The 8,694-nt window shown below is 49.1% G+C and overlaps 1 protein-coding gene across 2 annotated transcripts in view; it reads left to right on the top strand.

Moving 5' to 3' along the window:
- Nucleotides 1-1,387: 1,387 nt before the first annotated feature.
- The window catches only part of CC2D2A (coiled-coil and C2 domain containing 2A), a 120,707-nt gene continuing 113,400 nt past the window's right edge, over nucleotides 1,388-8,694 (top strand). For both annotated transcript variants that reach the window (XM_070458101.1, XM_070458100.1), the window contains exon 1: nucleotides 1,388-1,556. The gene's annotated coding sequence lies outside the window, so the exon portion shown is untranslated. The remainder of the gene's footprint in view (nucleotides 1,557-8,694) is intronic.

The following is an 8,694-nucleotide window of genomic DNA, read 5'->3' as shown; positions in this document are numbered from 1 at the left end:
CAGACAGGAGCACACAGACAGACAGGAGCACGCAGACAGACAGGAGCACGCAGACAGGAGCACGCAGACAGGAGCACGCAGACAGGAGCAGGCAGACAGACAGGAGCACGCAGACAGGAGCAGGCAGACAGACAGGAGCACGCAGACAGGAGCACACAGACAGGAGCACGCAGACAGACAGGAGCACGCAGACAGGAGCACACAGACAGACAGGAGCACACAGACAGGAGCACGCAGACAGGAGCAGGCAGACAGACAGGAGCACGCAGACAGGAGCACACAGACAGGAGCACGCAGACAGGAGCACGCAGACAGGAGCAGGCAGACAGACAGGAGCACGCAGACAGGAGCACACAGACAGGAGCACGCAGACAGGAGCACACAGACAGGAGCACGCAGACAGACAGGAGCACGCAGACAGACAGGAGCACGCAGACAGGAGCACGCAGACAGACAGGAGCACGCAGACAGGAGCACGCAGACAGACAGGAGCACGCAGACAGACAGGAGCACGCAGACAGGAGCAGGCAGACAGACAGGAGCACGCAGACAGGAGCACACAGACAGGAGCACGCAGACAGACAGGAGCACGCAGACAGGAGCACGCAGACAGACAGGAGCACGCAGACAGACAGGAGCACGCAGACAGGAGCACACAGACAGACAGGAGCACACAGACAGGAGCACGCAGACAGACAGGAGCACACAGACAGACAGGAGCACGCAGACAGGAGCAGGCAGACAGGAGCACACAGACAGACAGGAGCACGCAGACAGACAGGAGCACACAGACAGACAGGAGCACGCAGACAGACAGGAGCACGCAGACAGGAGCACACAGAAGGACCCAGGCGCGCGCGGCCCAGCGCACTTGGCTCGTGGCTTTCTGTGCTCTGTTCATTCCAGTCCTCGGGCACTGGCTCTGCCTCTTCCCCATTTCCTTTGCTTTTTGAGCCTTAAGAGTGATCGCCTTTTCCAGTAAGTTCAGGGTGATTCAGAGAATAAGCAGCGTCATCTCGCAGGTTCGATTTTCTGTGTTTAACCAGAGAACAGTCCACAGCAACTTCAGGGGGCATGCGAGGCTGCTAACTCAGACATCCTCACCCTGTAACAGGGCCTTTCCTGACTCTAAGCCGCCCACCTCTGAGCATCGCCTGTCGTTGATCAGAAATGCCCAGTGACCGATAATGTGAGGGAGGGCGCTGCTCTGAAAACTTGGTCTCATTTCTGCCCAGGGCCCCCAGGCTCATTCTCTTTGTGCTTCTCCTGTAAACTGTGCGCCTCTGCTCACCCTGGGAGTGTGCCTCTCTGCTAGAAGTAACCTGCCGCTTTAAAAGAAAAAAAAGCTGCGGAGTGACCTTCCTTAGGAACGGGTTGCTAAGCGGGTGTTTTTGCTGAGACGTGGCGGCAGCTTCCCAGGGAGCAGCCCAGGAACCGCCCCAACACTCAGCCTTTGCCCTCTGGAATTTTTTAGAGGCATCATCAGAGAGAGCCGTCTCGCTCCACGTTCAACCCAGAAAGCAGGATCTGCAAAGTGCCCTGAAAAGTTCCTTAAGGTAAATCAGTTCTTCCCGGGAGCAGTGCTGGAGCAGTGGGGTCCTGCTGGCAGCTAGCAGGCTTGGAGCTCAGCCTCTCCCCGGGATACCCTGAGCCGATTTAATGAATTGTAAATGCAGGAGTCCTTGTTATTATTTATGCTTTACTTTCTGAGATGAAAACATGGAGCGTGACTCGGGCTGCTTTGATTAGAGCCACTGCCTGGTGCCTAGCTTGCAGGAAATGTAAGTCCAGCTCATGACAGCCCCGGGGGAGAGTGCCTTCAAAAATCTCCCTCTGCTTCCTTCCTGGGACATGCATGTCATCCTGTTGCATTCCCGTCTCCCGGAAACACTGGTTGCAGGCTGCATTGCTGGGTCTTTTCATGCCAATCGGTTCAAGGAGCAAAGTACTAGTTGCTGCAAGCTTCACTTTCCTCAGCATTAGACAGGAAGGACCGCTACAGACAAAGGCTGACTGCTCTCGCCAAGAGACAAAGAATTCTATCAGCTGCGAATTAAGCTGATCCTTTCCTTTTGTTGTAAAGAGGGGCTCTGAAAGGCTATTAAAGTCTAAGGGGAAATCCATGGATGTTACTGGATGTTCATATAACCTTTTCTGCAAGTAAATCCAGTACCTGAAAGAAATCTCTGGCAAATGGATCTCCTCGAGCTTATTTAAGGAGTCATTCAACCAAACATGCATTGAACAGCACGAGGGCACCAGGCTTCAGCAAGATGCTAAAGTTTAGAGTGTGCAAAAGTGAGCCAGACCGGGTCAGGAGCTCAGAGTTTGCTGGAGAGGTAGACCTATAAACAGATAATAACAGCGCAGCGCGATAACTGCCATAGGAGACTTATGAAAGGCTTTGAGTGCTCAAAGCACAGCGGGATGACCCCCAGGGAGCTCCTGGGAGCACTTCATTCATCCAGTGAATGCACTGGGCCTATATCACATCCCACAGCTCAGATGCGGTGTTTATAGGTACTCTTTGGAGACCATATTCACTATATTGAGCTGATAAAATGATTCTATAAAGCTGCTTATCACTCACCTTTTACTCTAGGAAGCAGTGGCTGGAAGAACTTGGAGAATTAGGTAAAGAAATGAAACAGGGTATGTTTGGACCAGAGGTCCAGGCTTTAACAAGATAAGACAGAAAAAGCTAAGTGCTGTCCATGGGTTGAAAAGGCTCACGGGCGTGAAGACAGAGGAAGGTTTCAGAAACACCCTAAAAGGAAACAGTAAGGAAGCTGCCCTGGGCCCAGCTGAGGTACGGGTGAGAAGCGTTATTCGTTCCAGTGACTCAACGTTGAGAACCAAAGGTGGTCATGGGAGATTTGATGTTACCTAAGGTCTTTCTTATAACTCCATTTCCCGTTCTTTTTTTTTTTTTTTTTACCTTCCCTATAACTTTCTTCTACTTTTCCCCCTCTAGGATCACCTTTGATTAAAAATAACACTTTTCAGTATTGAGAGCCTGGTCCATGATGGGCAATTTACTACATATATTCTATCATTTGAAAGAAAGTGAAAGTGAAAGTTGCTCAGTTGTGTCCAACACTTTGCAACCCCACAGACCATACAGTCCATGGAATTCTCCAGGCCAGAATACTGGAGTGGGTAGCCTTTCCCTTCTCCAGGGGATCTTCCCAACCCAGGGATCGAACCCAGGTCCCTGCATTGCAGGCGGATTCTCTACCAGCTGAGCCACAAGGGAAGCCCAAGAATACTGGAGTGGGCAGCCTATCCCTTCTCCAGTGGATTTCCCCAACTAGGAATCGAACGAGGGTCTCCTGCATGGCAGGCGGATTCTTTACCAACCGAGCTATCAAGGAAGCCCTGAGCCATGGAGATTCTATCATTTAACCCTAATAAAACAATCACTTGTCTAGGTAGGAATTATAATCACAGTTTACAGATACAGAAATGTATCTGAGGGCTGAAGGTTTTGCTCCCAGATCACCTAAGTGAATGAGAGCTGGAATTTGAACCCAAGTCCATACAATTGTTTACAAAGTCCTCACTCTTTCTATAAAACTATGTCTTCAGTGTTCTGGAGTAGGGTGCATATATTATATTATCTTTCTTTCTTTCTTTCTGTTTTTCATGGAGACATTAGAAGATCGAACCTATCATGTGACCTTTTAAGCAGCCAAAGTTGAAATGCCTCGCATACAACGCCACCCTTTTCGTATACTTTCAGTCCTTTTTCCCTGCCTCCTATAGAATCTACCACAAGACAGTCTGGGTAGGACTGATCACTTCATGGCCCTCGGAGAGGGTCCAATTGTTTGGGTGAAGGTGTCAGTACGTTCCTTGAAGAATATCTTTGGTTTCCTGAATTGAGTTAAACTAAATAAATCAGTGACCCAAAGTAGCCAAAGTCCTTTCACAAGGGGGTAGTGCTCTGTGCTTTTCAGTTGTAAATATTTCCAGAATAGTGGACTAAGGGAGACGAGTTACTGACAATGCAAAACAAGAGTGAATGTTGAAACTGACAGGTAGGGGGTCACGGGGGAGCGCTGTCGGGGTCGAGTCCTGAACATGATGCATAATAACCATCGTGGCAATCGTGGAGCCCTCCGAGCTTCACCCCAGGGGGTCCCTGCATTGCCTCATCTGCACAGAGGCCTCTACTGCTGGCTGGAAGTGCTCCTGTGAGCCCTAGTGATAATGCACATCTAGAGAGAGCACAAAGAAGGCTCCAGTGAACCACAGCTCTCATTTTGATGTTGCAGGAGGAATATATTATTAATGACACACACTCAGTACGCATGATGATGACAAGCTGCATATTAACGTTAGGGAGTATTGATTTGTTTTCTCAGCAACAGTGTTCATAACAAGATAAATTTTGATGTCGTTTGATTTCCTTGGAAACTCATTCAAAGGTAATGATCAGGAATACACGAGGAGGAAAAAAAATCAACCCCATTACATTTTTCATGTTCTGCTTCTATTTCTTTCATATGCAACATTTTTAACTTATGGAGGATCTTTTTTTAGCTACTAAAATATTGCACATGTCTTTTGTTTCCACTTCATAATTACCAGAGTTGTGGTTCAGAGAGTTCCCATGTCCTGTAGCATTTTATGTTGATTGTCTGCCCTCTGGTTCTCTCTAGATTACCTCCTCACCCTCTTATTTTTCTTTTATAGAATTTCAGATGCTTTATTTCCCTTGAACTTTCTAACTCCTCGTTAGGGTCAAAGAAAGCTTGAGTGCTTCAGATGAGCTGCTTACATGACCAAGTCCAGTTAAGATTCCAATTCCACAGCTATTAAGAAGGGCTTATAATATGTCAGCCCTGCCACTTCTCCTGTGTTCTCTCCTTTAATCTTCTCAGCAGCTCAAGGATGACAATGACGCTCTGAAGGTCTCCAGAATGTGGCCAAGGAAGACACAGCCAGTAAAGAATGATTTAGTCATTCATTCAACAAATGTTTATCGTGTCTACTGGGTACAATAGTCCTAGGCGCTAGGGCTAAAAATGAGCAAACATTCCTGGCCTCCTGTGACTTGTGTTCTAGTGAGAATGGGCAGATGATAACAAATAAATATATATGTCAACCGTTGATAAATACCATGGAAAAAGAAATCGCTATAAGGTGGTTGGGGAGCTCCAAGGGGGTCGGGGGTGGACGGCTATTGCAAGCATTCAGGGAGGATGTCTCTGATAAAATGAAATGTGAGCAGAGCCTTGAGGGAAATGAAAGGGAGAAAGAGTCTGAAAATGCTTGGGAAAGCAAGTTCTAAGCCGAGCCAGTGCAATGGCTTGAAGCCAAGAAGATTCAAGTACAGATCTTACAAGGCCTTGTAGGCCACTGAAGGATCTTGAGCTTAACTCTGTTAAGAGAGGGAGGTCACTGGAGTATTTTGAGCCGAGGAATGACATGACCTCACTTACACACTAAACAATTCACTCTGGCTTCAATACAGAGAATGGATTGTAGGTAAGTGAGGCTGGAAGCAGAGAAGTCAGGAGAGTATCGTTCAGTCGTGTCCAACTCTTTGTGACCCCATGAACCATAGTCCATGGAATTCTCCAGGCAAGAATACTGGAGTGGGTGGCCTTTCCCATCTCCAAGGGATCTTCCCAACCAAGGGATCAAACCCAGGTCTCCCACATTGCAGGCGGATTCTTTACCAGCTGAGCTACAAAGGAAGCTGAAGTCAGGAGACTTAAAAAAATGCCCTGAGAGACAACAGTGCCGGACCAGGGTGGCAACAGTGAGCTGTTCAGAGCTGGCTGGACTCTCAGTATAATGTGAAGGTGAAGCAGGCAAGGTTTCTGATGGATTGATGTGTCGTGTGGGAGTCACAGAGGACTGAAAGGTGACTCCAAAGTTCCTGGCCTGGAGGGGAGAGATGGAGGGGGAAAGATGGAGGGGGAAAGATGGAGGGGGAAAGATGGAGGGCGAAAGATGGAGGGCGAAAGATGGAGGGCGAAAGACGGAGGGGGAAAGATGGAGTTCCACGCATTATAGCATGCAGATGACACCACCCTCATGGCAGAAAGCGAAGAAGAACTAAAGAGCCTCTTGATGAAAGTGAAAGAGGAGAGGGAACAAGTTGGCTTAAAGCTCAACATTCAGAAAACTAAGAGCATGGCATCTGGTCCCGTCACTTCATGCCAAATAGATGGAGAAACACTGAAAACAGTGGCAGACTTTATTTTGGGGGGCTCCAAAATCACTGCAGATGGTGACTGCAGCCATGAAATAAAAAGACGCTTACTCCTTGGAAGACAAGTTATGACCAACCTAGACAGCATATTAAAAAGCAGAGACGTTACTTTGCCAACAAGTGTCCATCTAGTCAAAACTATGGTTTTTCCAGTGGTCATGTATGGATATGAGAGTCGGACCATAAAGAAGGCTGAGTGCCAAAGAATTGATGCTTTTGAACTGTGGCGTTGGAGAAGACTCTTGAGAGTCCGTTGGACTGCAAGGAGATCCAACCAGTCCATCCTAAGGGAGATCAGTCCTGGGTGTTCATTGGAAGGACTGATGTTAAAGCTGAAACTCCAATACTTTGGTCACCTGATAAGAAGAACTGACTCATTTGAAAAGACCCTGATGCTGGGAAAGATTGAAGACAGGAGAAGAAGGGGACAACAGAGGATGAGTTGGTTGGATGACATCACCAACTCAATGGACATGAGTTTGAGTAAACTCCAGGAGTTGGTGATGGACAGGGAGGCCTGGCATGCTGCAGTCTATGAGGTCGCAAAGAGTCAGGATATGACTGAGCGATTGAACTGAACTGTGCATTATAGCAAGGAAGGTTGCAGGACATGCAGATTCAGGGTGATGACAAGGAGCTTGTTTGGGGCATTTTGTTAAGCCAAGAGACTGTCTCTCCAGGTAGTAGAGTGGTAAAGAATCCACCTTGAATGCAAAGGAAGTGAGTTCGATCCCTGGCTCAGGAAGATCCCTTAGAGAGGGAAATGGCAACCCAATCCAGTATTCTTGCCTGGAACATTTCAGGAACAGAGGAGCCTGGCGGGGTCACAAAGAGTTGGACACGACTAAGGGATGGAGCACACACACAAGCTAAATGCAGGTGTCTGTCAAGCATGTGCATACTTTAGTCTGGCATTCTGGGGACATGTGTGGGCCTTGGTCTAAATGTGGGGAGCGTCAGTAGACAGACAGTATTTAAAGCCGAGAGACGAGACAAGCTCACCAAGGGAGGGAGTTGAGGGAGGCTCTTCCCCAGACACTGTCGCGTGTGGTGCTCACCAGACCAGTAGTTTGAGTGGGAGAAGTGGTGGGCAGGAGGCGAACCGGGAAAGAGTGTGCCTGAGAAGCCAAGGAAAGAAGCTGCTGCTGCTAAATCGCGTCAGTCGTGTCTGACCCTCTGCGACCCCATGGACTGCAGCCTACAGGCTCCTCCGTCCGTGGGATTTTCCAGCAAGAGGACTGGAGTGGGGTGCCACTGCCTCCTCCGCAAGAAAAGAAGGTATTGCAAGAAAAAGAAGGCAGTGGGTCGCTTTCCTTACTCAGCGCCTCTGATGGGGCAACTAAGCTGAGAGCTGAGGGCTGAACATGAGACACGGTGTGGCGATGCCGGGGTCCTCATGAAGAGGAAAAGCTAGAATGTCACATAACCTCCTTCTCCTTCTGCCTCTGTAACTCAGCCTGCCCCTTACAAAGTCTGGATCACGTAGGTCATGGAGTCTCAGAAAGTGGGGACTCGCCATTCTAGGAACTGGAGTTTTATCTCATTCACCCTTGTCCTGCTCTTTGCAACTGCCCAGCTCCTGCAAACTTCTTTAATCACACCTGTCCGTGTGAAAGTCAGGCACCTCTCTTCCCATCTTGACTGCCGTTCCCACGCACGCGCAAAACCCCTTAGTTTAAATCAGCCTATTAGCAGCTTGTGTTGCCCACTGTAGTCTATAAAAACTCTGTAACCCCTTTGTTTGGGGCTCAGGACTTGGAGTGTTAACTCCTCTGGGCCTGCTGGTGGAATAACCTGAGTTCTACAAATTTCCGAGTGTGGTGCTTGGTTTCTCAAGAACTGGTTCCTGCAACACTCAGAGATGCTGGCAAGAGCATCGTCAGGGGCTGCTGGGCCCAAAACACTGATTTGGAAAGAGAGGGTCTGAGTTCCTCGTCGAGGGCCAAACAATTGAGTGATGGGTGGAAAGAGACGTGAAACCCAGAGAGAGCTTTTTTAAGGAAGCAGCCTTTGTAAACGGATGGGAATGAACCCAAAAAGCAGGAAGAATGGATTATGCAGGTCAAAGGGGGAGACGTCTGAATCAAGGTCCCGGACGGGGAGAGGGCAGAAGCAGTACCCAGGCAGAGGCCCTTGTCCAGATGGGAGCAGGACAGGCCACGGGAGCTAGTGCAAGCGGAGGGGATGCCATGACTCAGTGGGGCGGGACAGGGGAGGGGAGGGGGCCTCTCTGGCCTCACCTCTTTGCCCTTGAAATGAGAACCAAGGCCAAGAGCAGAGAGTGAGGAGGGACAGGACGGTGGACATTTGAAAGGAGAGGAAAGTGAAAGTCGCTCAGGCATGTCCGACTCTTTGTGACCCCATGGACTGTAGCCCGCCAGGCTCCTGAGTCCATGGGATTCTCCAGGCAAGAATATTGCAGTGAGTAGCTGTTCCCTTCTGGAAGGGATCTTCCCAACCCAGGTCTC

Source organism: Odocoileus virginianus, chromosome 29, assembly GCF_023699985.2.
Source record: "Odocoileus virginianus isolate 20LAN1187 ecotype Illinois chromosome 29, Ovbor_1.2, whole genome shotgun sequence".
Taxonomy (NCBI): domain Eukaryota; kingdom Metazoa; phylum Chordata; class Mammalia; order Artiodactyla; family Cervidae; genus Odocoileus; species Odocoileus virginianus.
This window is presented reverse-complemented; position numbering and strand designations above follow the sequence as displayed.